The 12,490-nt window shown below is 37.6% G+C and overlaps 1 pseudogene; it reads left to right on the forward strand.

Moving 5' to 3' along the window:
* Positions 1-6,188: 6,188 nt before the first annotated feature.
* On the forward strand, positions 6,189-6,451 carry LOC102477403 (acyl-CoA-binding protein pseudogene; annotated as a pseudogene).
* The last annotated feature ends 6,039 nt before the right edge of the window (positions 6,452-12,490 follow it).

A 12,490-nucleotide genomic window follows, 5' to 3' on the forward strand; every position in this document is an offset into this window, starting at 1 on the left:
AGGACTATAGTGCATTGTCTAGAATCATATCCTCACTCCAGCAAGCTTATATAGAAGGTGACGTCAGCAAAAACTAGCTTAAACACATCCCAGGGGTCCAACGCATTCAAGAAAACAGAACATGCTCACCTGATAACACAGGATCGAGTTGTAAATATAATATGATTTGGCGGCTGGGAAATTGAGACTGTTAAAGCATCTGCCACCTGCTAGTTTTGTAATCTTGGATAAATCACTGTTAGTTTCATCATCTGTGAAATGTGGAGAATAGTACTGGGTTGTTGGAAAAGACATGACGTATTCGTTCTATGTTTTTCTATGCAAACATGTGTCACATCTTTTCCAATGACTTACATCATGGGGTTGTTGTTAGGAGAAACTAACACACAAAATACACAGTATAGTATCTGTTCCATGCAAGGAGTTTCAGAAACCTTGCCTCCTCATTCTAATAAGACAATTCTCCTTTCCGGTGGTAAGCTGAAAAATGGACCCTCCAAAATACATTCACATCTTAATCTCTGGAATCTGTAATGGTTATCATATTTGCTAAAAGTATACTTGAAAATGTGATTAAGTTAATTATTTTGAAATGAGGTGATTAATAGAGGTTATATGGGTGGGTCCTAAACCCAATCTGAAGTGCTCTTTTTTCTGTTTGTTTTGGTTTCTGCTAGCCTTTATTTGAGAAAATTTACACAAAAGCCCCCAAATCAACCCTTACAAGTAAATCTGTATAAATTCCACTTCTCTTTCCATTAAACAAAGAAAACTGACTTCAAGACAGAGGCTCATGACAACGGTACAACAAAACTTACTTAACCTGTATCGTTCTCATTTATAGCATCCAGACCATTTTGAATCATATGATCAAAAATGGAAGGAAGCAAATAGCATCCCTATTATTAAAGTTGATTTGCCCTTGTTCTTTTTAAGAGAGTTATGGAATAAATGTTTCTCTGCTCCCTGCCCCCCCCCCAAAAAATTGTATATTGAAATTCTAACTAACCCTCAAGGTGATGATATTAAGGGTTGGGGCCTTTGGGGGGTAATTAGGTCATGAAAGTATAAAATTCCTTAAATTAGTGTCCTCAGAAGAAGAAACATAAAGGAGATGATTTTCATCCTTAGCCATGTAAAGACACTCCAGCAAGACAGCTGTCTGCAAACCAAGAAGAGGGCATGGACCGAACTATGGATCTAGTGGCACCTTGATCTTCAACTTTCTGGCCTACAACACCATGAAAAAATGAAATGTCTGTTGTTCAAGTCATCTAGTGTGTGATTTTAATTTGTTATAGCAGCCCCACCTAACAACTTAGCCCTCCCTAACTAAGACAAGAGGCGGAGGGAGAATATACACCCAGCAGAGGAGGAGGCACTGACCATGGGGCAGAGATGAGAGTGGTGTAGACACAAATCCAGATAGAGGTTATATGGGTGGGTCCTAAACCCAATCTGAAGTGCTCTTTTTTCTGTTTGTTTTGGTTTCTGCTAGCCTTTATTTGAGAAAATTTACACAAAAGCCCCCAAATCAACCCTTACAAGTAAATCTGTATAAATTCCACTTCTCTTTCCATTAAACAAAGAAAACTGACTTCAAGACAGAGGCTCATGACAACGGTACAACAAAACTTACTTAACCTGTATCGTTCTCATTTATAGCATCCAGACCATTTTGAATCATATGATCAAAAATGGAAGGAAGCAAATAGCATCCCTATTATTAAAGTTGATTTGCCCTTGTTCTTTTTAAGAGAGTTATGGAATAAATGTTTCTCTGCTCCCTGCCCCCCCCCCAAAAAATTGTATATTGAAATTCTAACTAACCCTCAAGGTGATGATATTAAGGGTTGGGGCCTTTGGGGGGTAATTAGGTCATGAAAGTATAAAATTCCTTAAATTAGTGTCCTCAGAAGAAGAAACATAAAGGAGATGATTTTCATCCTTAGCCATGTAAAGACACTCCAGCAAGACAGCTGTCTGCAAACCAAGAAGAGGGCATGGACCGAACTATGGATCTAGTGGCACCTTGATCTTCAACTTTCTGGCCTACAACACCATGAAAAAATGAAATGTCTGTTGTTCAAGTCATCTAGTGTGTGATTTTAATTTGTTATAGCAGCCCCACCTAACAACTTAGCCCTCCCTAACTAAGACAAGAGGCGGAGGGAGAATATACACCCAGCAGAGGAGGAGGCACTGACCATGGGGCAGAGATGAGAGTGGTGTAGACACAAATCCAGTATGGTGATAACCTTTAGGAGCTGGAAGAGGCAAGAACATTCTCCTCTAGAGCATCTGAAGGGAGTGTGGCCCTATGGACACCTATATAGTGATCAAGTGAAGCTGATTTCTAATTTACCTCCAGAACTATGAGAGAATAAACATCTGTTGTGTTAAGCCACTAGATGTGTGGCATTGTGTTACCGAAGCCACGGGAAACTGAAAGACTCTCTAACTGCATCAGTGTACACACTGCAGAACCAGATACTGACTACCTTCCTTTCTGGGTCAACCGGCAATTCCTTTCACTATCCACAGAGCTACCTTCTTGTCTACATGATATGCTCCAGTGAGAAGTTCCTGTTTTTCTCTTTAATTGCATATTTTCCATTTCAAATTGAAGAGAAAATTCCAGGGAGTCTGATACTCTACTCCACAGATTATGTGGACTGGGAGGCAGTAGGGTGCCCCATATGGCTGGATTTGAATTGAAAGGCCACCATTTAAGCTCTTCACCACTAGGCTAGTCCCAGCAATACTATCAAGTCCTTGGCCAGGTGAGGCAAGGCCAGTTGTCCTGAGAAAGAATGTAAATTTTCTCCTAAATAAGTATTTTCATAGTCATCAAAAATATGTATTGAGGTGATTTTAAGTAATATTGCAGATGTTTTGTAGTAATACATGGACTCTGCAGAAAATAGCCTCTTCAATTCTCTTTATGCCCTATTCATTTTGAGGAGAAAGTCTAAAAAGGGGCAGGTTAGAACTGTGATAATTCTAGACACGTGGTAATCTCTATAAAAACAAAAGCCCAAGGTACAAGTTCAGCGCCTAACCAGGCAACAGCAATTGATTTCATTTTATAGCACTGTTTTGTTCTGTTGGGGCATTTATATTGATTATAACCACTTATTGATGGCAAAGTGTTCTTTTTTTAACCATTTATGACCATTATAAAAATCTGCCTACTTTAACGAACATACCTAAGTAGATATAGTAAATGAATTAAAACAGAAGTATTAAATAAATAACATCATTAATGCTCATAGTGAAAATAATCCTCAAATGCTTAAAATTTGGAGCATCCAACCCTAAGCCGATATAAACTTTTAGGAAGCCCAAGAAAGATTATATATGACTTCTAAATTTCTCAGACCACAGCCACATAAATCAAAATATTAACCCCAGGCGTGTCCAGGTCCCCAAATGCCCTCAAGCCATTCTGGTAGATTCTATCTGAGAATCACACAGAATAACTAGGGCCCTCTGTGATCTAGGAAGTCCCCGAGGCGTTCACACCATCCTGACCAGACAGGCTCTGGAGCAATTGAACTGCATTGTCCACCCACTCCCTGGACCATCTCCATTCCAAACAGTCAAGAGAGTCTTTGTCAAGGGCAAAAACACGTAATTCTTAAATTAAGCAATTGTCCTATACGACCTTGCTATTACCTTTCCTTCTAGAAACAGAAAGGTAATTGGCTCCCACATTAACCATCAGAATAAATGGTGTGGGATTGAAGGGACTTCTGTCCTAATGGTCACTCTAACAACAACAACAAAAAAAAACACAGTTCAATAATCTTAAAAAAAATTGAGAAGTCATGGAATTATAGTCATTTCCTTTTTTTAACATAGAAAACAGAACAAAAAACACTTAGATTCTTTTGGTTCAGTCATACTTCACTTTGGTTAATAAAAAATGATAATTATACATCTAGAGTTTACTTTTCCCCTATGGGTAATGACAAAACTACACTTCAATATCTTCAATGCCCAGGAAAAGGAAATTACTTTCCATCTTTTGAGTATTTACGCTACCCTCAGACGTGCAAGGAAAATGTTCCCTTAACTTGTGTATAACGGATTCAATTTCCCTCCTGAGTCCCACTCACAGGTGGCAAGGAAGAAAAAAAAATAAACACCAAACTTTAGTGCAGTAGAGTACTCCCACTCCAAACCCATCATTTGAGCCATTAGTTTCATTCAGTAGCACAGTCTCATTCTGATCAAGGCTGTCTTCAGATCTCTTTCTCTTCTTTCCTTCCTCAAGCTGGAAGGAGGGATATGATAGAGACTGATGTATGCTCAGAGTAGCAGGCAAAAGCGGTGTCATACATGTATCAGGTTGTCAGGAAAGTTGTGACATATTTTTCTATGCAAAAATGCATTATGCCTTTCCAGACAACCCGATATTTATGTTTGTTATAGACCTCTCCCCAGTGCTGAATAGAACCCTGGAGTCCTTCACCTCTCTACTACCCCTTCCTTCAGTCAGGGCTCACAATCCTTTCTCGATAACTCTTGCTGGTGCTATCAGCATCCTGAGATCTGACCCTGTAAGTCTGTTGTGTTAAGCCACAAATCTGCAGCATTTTTTTGCAGCAGCAAATTTAGAAGTCGTATCCAATCTTTCATGAGCCTCCTAGAGGTACCTATCTGCTTAGGATAGAATGCCCCAAACTGTAAGCATTTGAACACTATTTTCACTATGACCATTCATGATGCTATTTATTTAATAATTCTGTTTAAATTCATTTACTAGGTCTACGTAGATATGTTTGTTAAAGTAGGCAGATTTTTATAATCATCATAAATGGTTAAAATGGTTATAAAACCACTTCACTTTTTTTTCCCAGTTTTTGCTCTGGAGCTCATGCATTCACCAGAGAGGGACGGAGAGATAGAAACATGGAGAAAGTGGGAAATCCCACCCTGGGGGGAAGGCCATGCCGCAATCTCTTCTTTATTCTTCTCTCGTGAGGGAGTTTGGGTACACACGCACATACACCTGGTGAATTTTTCAAGCTGTTGGGGCCAGGACACAAATCAACATGTCGGCCATGTAGGATACAGCCGCCTTACACACCATACCATCAGCTGGCCCTTATTTCATTCTTACAAATGGTCATCTCTAAGATTCTGACAAACAATCTGCTTTCATATTGCCACTTACTATCTATGACTTTGGGCAAGTTATTTAATATCTCTGGAGTGGGTTGCCACATCTATAACATGGGGAAAAGGATAATAGAATGAGGATTAATGAATAAAGATAAAGTACTTGGAGCAGCATTTGTCACAAGCGAGTGCTATGTTAATGCTCATTACTATTGTTGTTGATGTTGTGATTGGAAGGTGTCTAGGGAGGTGTACAGCCAGAGAGCCAATTTACTTCCATACCTCCCAGGAAGGTGTGTGAGAACATCTGGATTCTACAGAGATCACACTCCAGACAAAGCAAGCTCAGAGATCCAAACTTAGATCTTCTTCTCAGGCAATGACATGGAGTGTCTCAGTTGTGACTAGCTCCAGGTTCAATGAAAAGACAGGCTGTGAGGTAAACTTCTCATAGAATCCTCAGATGAATCAAGGATAAACTGCCCACATCCTTCCATTAAGTCTGCACAGGCCAAAGTCAGCGAAAGGTGAAACCCTCTGTCTTGCTCCGGTCACTCTCACCTCTCACTCTCCTTTTCCTCCCACAATCCATCTGAAGATGCTATCGAGAGCTATTTTTATACTTTTCCTTCCTGTCTTTCCTCCCTAGTATCATACCTTCCTCTACCCGACTCTTGCTGTTGGCTGCTCTGCAACAGTGGGCAGAGTAGAGGAGAACTTACTAAGTAGAGTCCCAAATCAGAAAGATTTCAAATATCAGATTCATTGCACCAGTTTATAACCTGAAAAACAAGAACCATTTTCAAATATTCAGTAATGCAAGGAAAAAAGTAAAAACAACTATCTTAGGTTGGGGGCTAGAATTTAGGCAAGCAGCAAGAATTCAGTATAATTAAGTTTAAGAATGTAGCTTTCTGAGGAGAAATTCCCAGATCTGTCCCCAGTGAGACGGGGGGGTGGTGGGGACAGGTAACATTTTAAATAGAAATAAAATGCAGAGAGTAGCTTCGAGCTTCTCGCCTCCTCCACAGGCATCCAGGAATCCATGCAACTTCGCCAGTATGTCTCAGGCTGAGTTTGAGAAAGATGCGGAGGAGGTTAAGCTCCTCAAAACCAAACCAGAGGACAGTGAGACACTGTTTATCTACAGACACTACAAGCAAGCAGCTGTGGGTGACATTAACACAGAGCAACCAAGGATGTTGGACCTCAAAGGCAAGGCCAAGTGGGATGCCTGGAATGAGCTAAAAGGGACTTGGAGGAAGATGCCATGAAAGCTTACATCAACAAAGGAGAAGAGCTCAAGAAAAAATATGGAATATGAGAGATTGGATTTGGCTGCCAGCCACGTATTGAATCTAAACTGATGCATAATGCCTTGTTTTTCTAATACTGTGGATGATGTAAAATAGTGAAAATAACCAGCTAACCCTTTTCCTCAGATCTGTTCAGGTTCTGGGTCTCACAGATTAGGGGCTGAGTCAATTACTGGCTTTCCCTGAGCAGTTTTTACCAGAGATCAATTAAAATTACATTTGTTACTTAATAAAGGAAGAGAGAAAGAAAAAGAGAAAGAAAGAAAGAAAGAAAGAAAGAAAGAAAGAAAGAAAGAAAGAAAGAAAGAAAGAAAGAAAGAAAGAGAGAGAGAGAAAGGAAGGAAGAAAGGAAGGAAGGAAGGAAAGAAGAAAGAAAGAATGCTGATTCCAGGTTTTTTTCCCTAGAAAAAAACTAAGTTTTTCTAGGAAAATTGGCTTTTCGGTGGATCTTCCAAAGCTATGACAAACAAAACAGGAAACATCTTAATGAAAAACAGCCTGAACTCAGTGCTCTTTATTACATTTTCTGCAGGAAATTCCAGTTTCTAAAATTCATGATCAATAAGTATTTATCTTCAAGTAACAACAACAACAAAAAAGCCTTAGATAAAGAGTAAGGAATCTACCCTTACAGAATCCTTCCCATGATCCAGCAAGTTAAGCCACACCCACACACAAGTTCAAAATCTTCCTATTCAATGTTCTGTCGATTCTGGAATCTACCGTTCTGATATTAGGGAAATGCTTTGGAACTTCCCCAGGCTATTCCCTCTAAATTCTAAAAATAAAGACTATTCCATAAAATACATAAATCTAAAAACGCAGATCCTCTGAAGTGAGTAGCTGTAACTCACCATGGAAACCAACAAACTGAAGCATCTCTGACATCACTGATGATGGATTCAGGTGTAAAATTCTGAAATTCTAAATTCTCAAATAAAGACTACACTATAGAATACATAAATCTAAAACTCAGATTCTCCAAAGTTAGTAGCTATAACTCAGCATGGGAACCAATAAACTGAAGCATCGCTGACATCGCTGATGATGGATTCCGGTGTAAACTTCACCATCTCTTCTACTAACGGTGCCACAAATACATATTTTATACTTCACAGGCTCAGTTTGCATGTCCACACAAATGGTGACAACGTTAAATGGACTGAGTCAGGAAGAAAACTTTAGTAATTCTAATTGTGTTGCCCATTTCTCTCTGCAAGGTCATTCATTAGATTCAATTTCATGAAAGTGGCAGGCCTAACTCATGAAAACTATTGGTGTTTTTTAAATGGAAATGGTTCCTAATAGTTTAACAGAAGAAAAAAGCCCTGGGGGCAGGCAGAAGTTTCTTCATTAAAAGAAAAGTTAACTCTTATTAAGTAATGGTGATGCTTACCGAGAATACACAGGATAAAAAAATGCTCCCTGTGGCTTGATTAAATATAGTAACTAAAATGGAACTGGGAAGCAATAGCATTATGGACTTTTAGATCTGGAAGAATTGCAACAGATCGTTCCATTCTGTCTCATTTCTCCCTCCCAACCATCTCCATCCTTCTCCCTTCACACATTTTACAGATGAGGCAACTGAGTCCAAGAAAAAACTACCAATAAATTCCTTTCTCTAGGTTATTTATCTCAATACTATAAATGAAAATTAATTCTCAGTTTAAGGGTCAGAAAGAGACAATTCTAGTATAAATGGCAAACTATAATAAAAATTTGCATTATGTAAAATGAAGAAATTAATATCTTTTACATGTAGTAGAGAATCTTACAACTCAATACAAAAAGTTAAGCATCCCAAAAGGAAAATAAATTTTAAAAAATGATAATTTAAGGAAGATCAAAATTCTTGGGCCAGGAGGTGGTGTGGAGGATAATAAGCTGGCTGAATCTCACATGGTCAAGTGCACAGTTTGAATTCCAGATCCAGTGGCTCAAAAATCAAGCCCAATGTGGGTGTGTGCACATCCAAAATCCCAAGAGGAGAATAGAGGGGTGATTTCCACTTTCTCTCTCTTCTTCTCTCTCTCTCTCTCTCTCTCTCTCTCTCTGTCTCTGGTGAGCAAATGCACTCCATAGAAACCCCCCCAAAAAAGATAAAAATTGGTAATAAATAATTAGTCTTAATAGAAAGCAAAGAAATGCAAATTGAGAAACAAAATCTCACATTCACTTATTTATTTTTTTAAAAAAATTGTTTATTTAATTTTATTTATTCATTCATTTATTTTAATTTTACCAGAGAGAGACACACAGAGAGGGAAAGTGAGAAAGCAAGCCACCAGGTCCAGGATTCAAATCATGGTCAGCCATGTGGGAGTATCCAGCACCTCAACCACTACGCCATTTGCTGGCCCCTCATTTATTTAATGATAAAGTTGTTTTAAGGTTAATATTTGGTATTGTTGAGGGTTAGGTAAAGGGTTATATGTAGCTGGTGTTCATAAAAACTGCTACAACTTTCTGAACAGTGATTTAGCAATATGTCAAATGTCTTAAAAATATTTGTCCTTTGATCTACTTAGTCAATAACTAACCAGTTATTCTAAGGAATTAAATAGATGTATACCATTATTTATGTAAAACAATGGTTACAACATGTCACAAGATAAAGAATTCAAATAAGTCTAAATGTCCAATAGGAGGGACTGAATTAATACATTTTGTACATTTACTCAAATACTACTTAATATTAATAAATCATATGAAAAAACAACTTTGTCATAAAAATACTAATAAATATATGGGATGAGTCCAAAAATAGTAAAGTGGGATTACATCAAACTAAAAAGCTTCTGCCCAGCAAAAGAAACAATAAATAAAAAGCCAGCACACAAAATGGGTAAAATATTTGCTTCAGATAAGGGATTAATAACCAAAATATATAGGGAACTCAGTTTACCTGCAGAAAAACTAATAATCCAATTAAAATATGGGCAATTGGTCTAAACAGACAGCTCTCAAAGAAAGACATACGAATGGTCCAAAAGCCGATAAAAAAGGGTCATCTCTTATCATAAGGGAAATGTAAATTAAAAGCACAATAAGGTACCAACTAACCCCCGTCAGAATGGTCATGACCACAAAAACAAAGAACGTGTCCTGGTCAAGCTGTGGTGAAAAAGCGACCTTCCTGTACTCTTGGTGGGAATGTAAATTAACACAGCCAATGTGGAAAACAATATGGAGGCTCCTCAAAAATTTACAAATGGAACTACCATATGGCCCAGTAATCCCACTTCTGGGTATTTACCCAAAGGATAAGACACTGGAAAGACTGTAAACTGTCATTCATTTGGAAAGACACTGCACATCCATGTTTATTGCAGCATTATTTAGCATAGTTAAGATATGGAATAAATCTAAGTGTCCAACAACTGATGACTGGATTAAAGAAAGGTGGCACATGTACACAATAGAATACTACTAAACTATATAGAACAATGAGATCCTGTCATTTCATACAAAGTGGTCAAATCTAGAAGATCTAATGCTAAGTGAAATAAGCCAGACTATGAAAGACAAGCACTGTATGTCCTCGCTCAAAATATTCTGAATATCTGTACTCTATGGCAGAAGTTGAGAGATTTTAAGAAAGATATATATATATATATATATATAGCAAATGTAGGGTTCTTTGTCGAAAATAATGAATATGATACTACCCTTGAACGCTGCATACTCTGAAAATCCACATTGTACCCCACAAAGATGTACAGCAATTAAATGCAAATAAGAAATTATAAAGTAAAATAGAAATAAAAATAAAAAAACATAAGGTCAAACCAACCTAATGATGGATAATTGTCATGCAGAGGAAGCCAGATCCCACAGAAACCAGCGTTCAAGTCCTGGCCCTAGCAGCTTGAAAAACATAATGGGTATGCCAAAGATCCTGATGGGATAGACAATTGTAAGCAAAAGGATTGTGGAGTGTCTAGGTCTGGTTGCATATGGGGTCCTTCTCTCTCCCCCTCTCTCTTTCTTTTATTCACTCTCTGCATACATTCACTCTTTGGCATAAAAAACAAGCATACAATATATATCAGGTTACAGAAGAAAGAAACCGTAAAATGTAATAAACTGATCTATCAATAAAATAATAAAATAGATGGAAAGTAGATATCAAAATGTAAGGCAATGGCATCATGAGTAATATTTTTTCCACATTTTTCAAATCTTTACCAGTGGGAGTGTATTATCTAAAGACAGAAGCTAAACAACATAAATTATAACAAAGCTTTTATTAAAATAAAATAAAATTGAAGGTCAGGTTACATAAGCCCTAAAAACTTCCCTGTGAATATCATTCTATATTACCTACCTGAACCTACAGATATTTGCACTCTTTCTTTTGAAATCTGCTTGTATGAGAATAAGGAAAATGGCCAAAACAAAACAGTAGCAAAAATAAAAATTTAAAAAGCTAATGAATGAAATTATGTTAATATTGCATTTAATCTTTTTTTTTTTTTTGAGGAGGAGGAGGGAAAGATGGATCCAGTGTCCTTTTAAAACGTAAGCATTGCTTTGTAACTTGCTTGTAACTTCCATCATTGAAACAGGGTCACTGGTGTAAATGCCTTTAGCATCTGATTAATTAGTAATCAGGACAGAGTTGGTTTGTTTCTGTTCCTGCTTCAGAGCTGGTAATTATCATTCCTGACACAGAATTTAACTTTTGGTAGGCAGCAGGCACACTGCTGTCACCAGTATACTCTGCTCCACGCTCCAAATTTATTTTAAGGTTTTGTTTGGAAAGAATTCTTATGAAAATTTTACCCATGGCAGCCTCTTCCTGGAGTCTGTTTTTCTATCATGGGCTCCCTGTATTCATAGGTGATATAATTGACTATTTGATGAAAGCAAAAGAACTTGTGGAACAATATTATGTAACTAAGGGAGACAGTAAACACTTTACAAACATAATCATAATTATAAAGGGCAAGGGCAGGTTATATAAAGACTATTGTGTTATAAGAAAGATCCTGAAAGTAGCATGGAAAAATTAGAAAAACTGGCTTTCCCCTTTGCAAACTGAACATTTACCTGCATTCAAATGTGTACGAAACTGTCTAAAGCTGAGGTTTATTTAGGGCCTAAAATTTAGGATCCTATTGGAAAAATACTTGTATTAAGTCAATTGCCATTCATATTTGGAATATAAGTAACCAAATTACAACTAAAAATCCATTTTTCCACTCTTAGTTTCTGTCAAAAATAAAAATAATGTAATAGTAACAAAAAGCAATCTTAAAATTTCTGCCAGTTAATGGGTAATCAGAACTGACACAGCCATACATTCTTGAATAAACAAACAAACAAGAAAACAGACAAACAGTGCACTGTGGGAACACTGCCATGGCATGTGTGGTCCTTGATCCTTGCCAAACCTTTGAAGTTTCATTCTAATTAGAGCACCATACTTTTGGGGTATTCTACTGACATGTTCTGCCTCGTAGTCAGAATATTGGAATTTGCAGAACCAGACTTAGGAGGCATTTTTTAAAGGTAATGTAAGCAGTCCTAGGATTCTATGATCCCGAAGGTCTTTTACAAGGTTCTTAATACATATAACCAGGAAATGAGTGCTTCCCATTCTTGCTGTTGCCCTCGAGGAAGAAAAGAACGTAGGTGTGATGCAGAAGCAATGACGTGACACTCAGAAACAAAAAAATGAGTCCCATGTCGGGGCTGCAAGGCAGTGAATTGGTGACACTACAGCAGTCAGACAACACGCTAACGTGTTGTAGGCCTTGTGTAGGAGCATTAGACAAAGAGAGAGTCAGACAACACGCTAATGCTAAGCACATGGCCCTAGGCCTTGTGTAGGAGCATTAGACAAAGAGAGGATAAGATATGCAAATTTTCTTGGAATCTGGTATGACATGAATAAAGATTACTCTTGAAAATGCTATGAAGGTTATTAGCAAGAAGTGTTGGAAGGCAAGTTATCATAGGAATGGTCATTTCACAAACATCTGAGATAGTGAGCAGAGTTTGCCAAGTATGTCCAGTTCTTCCAGGATCATCAAGGCATT

The sequence above is a fragment of the Tupaia chinensis genome, unplaced genomic scaffold (assembly GCF_000334495.1).
Source record: "Tupaia chinensis unplaced genomic scaffold, TupChi_1.0 Scaffold139833_1, whole genome shotgun sequence".
Lineage (NCBI taxonomy): Eukaryota > Metazoa > Chordata > Mammalia > Scandentia > Tupaiidae > Tupaia > Tupaia belangeri.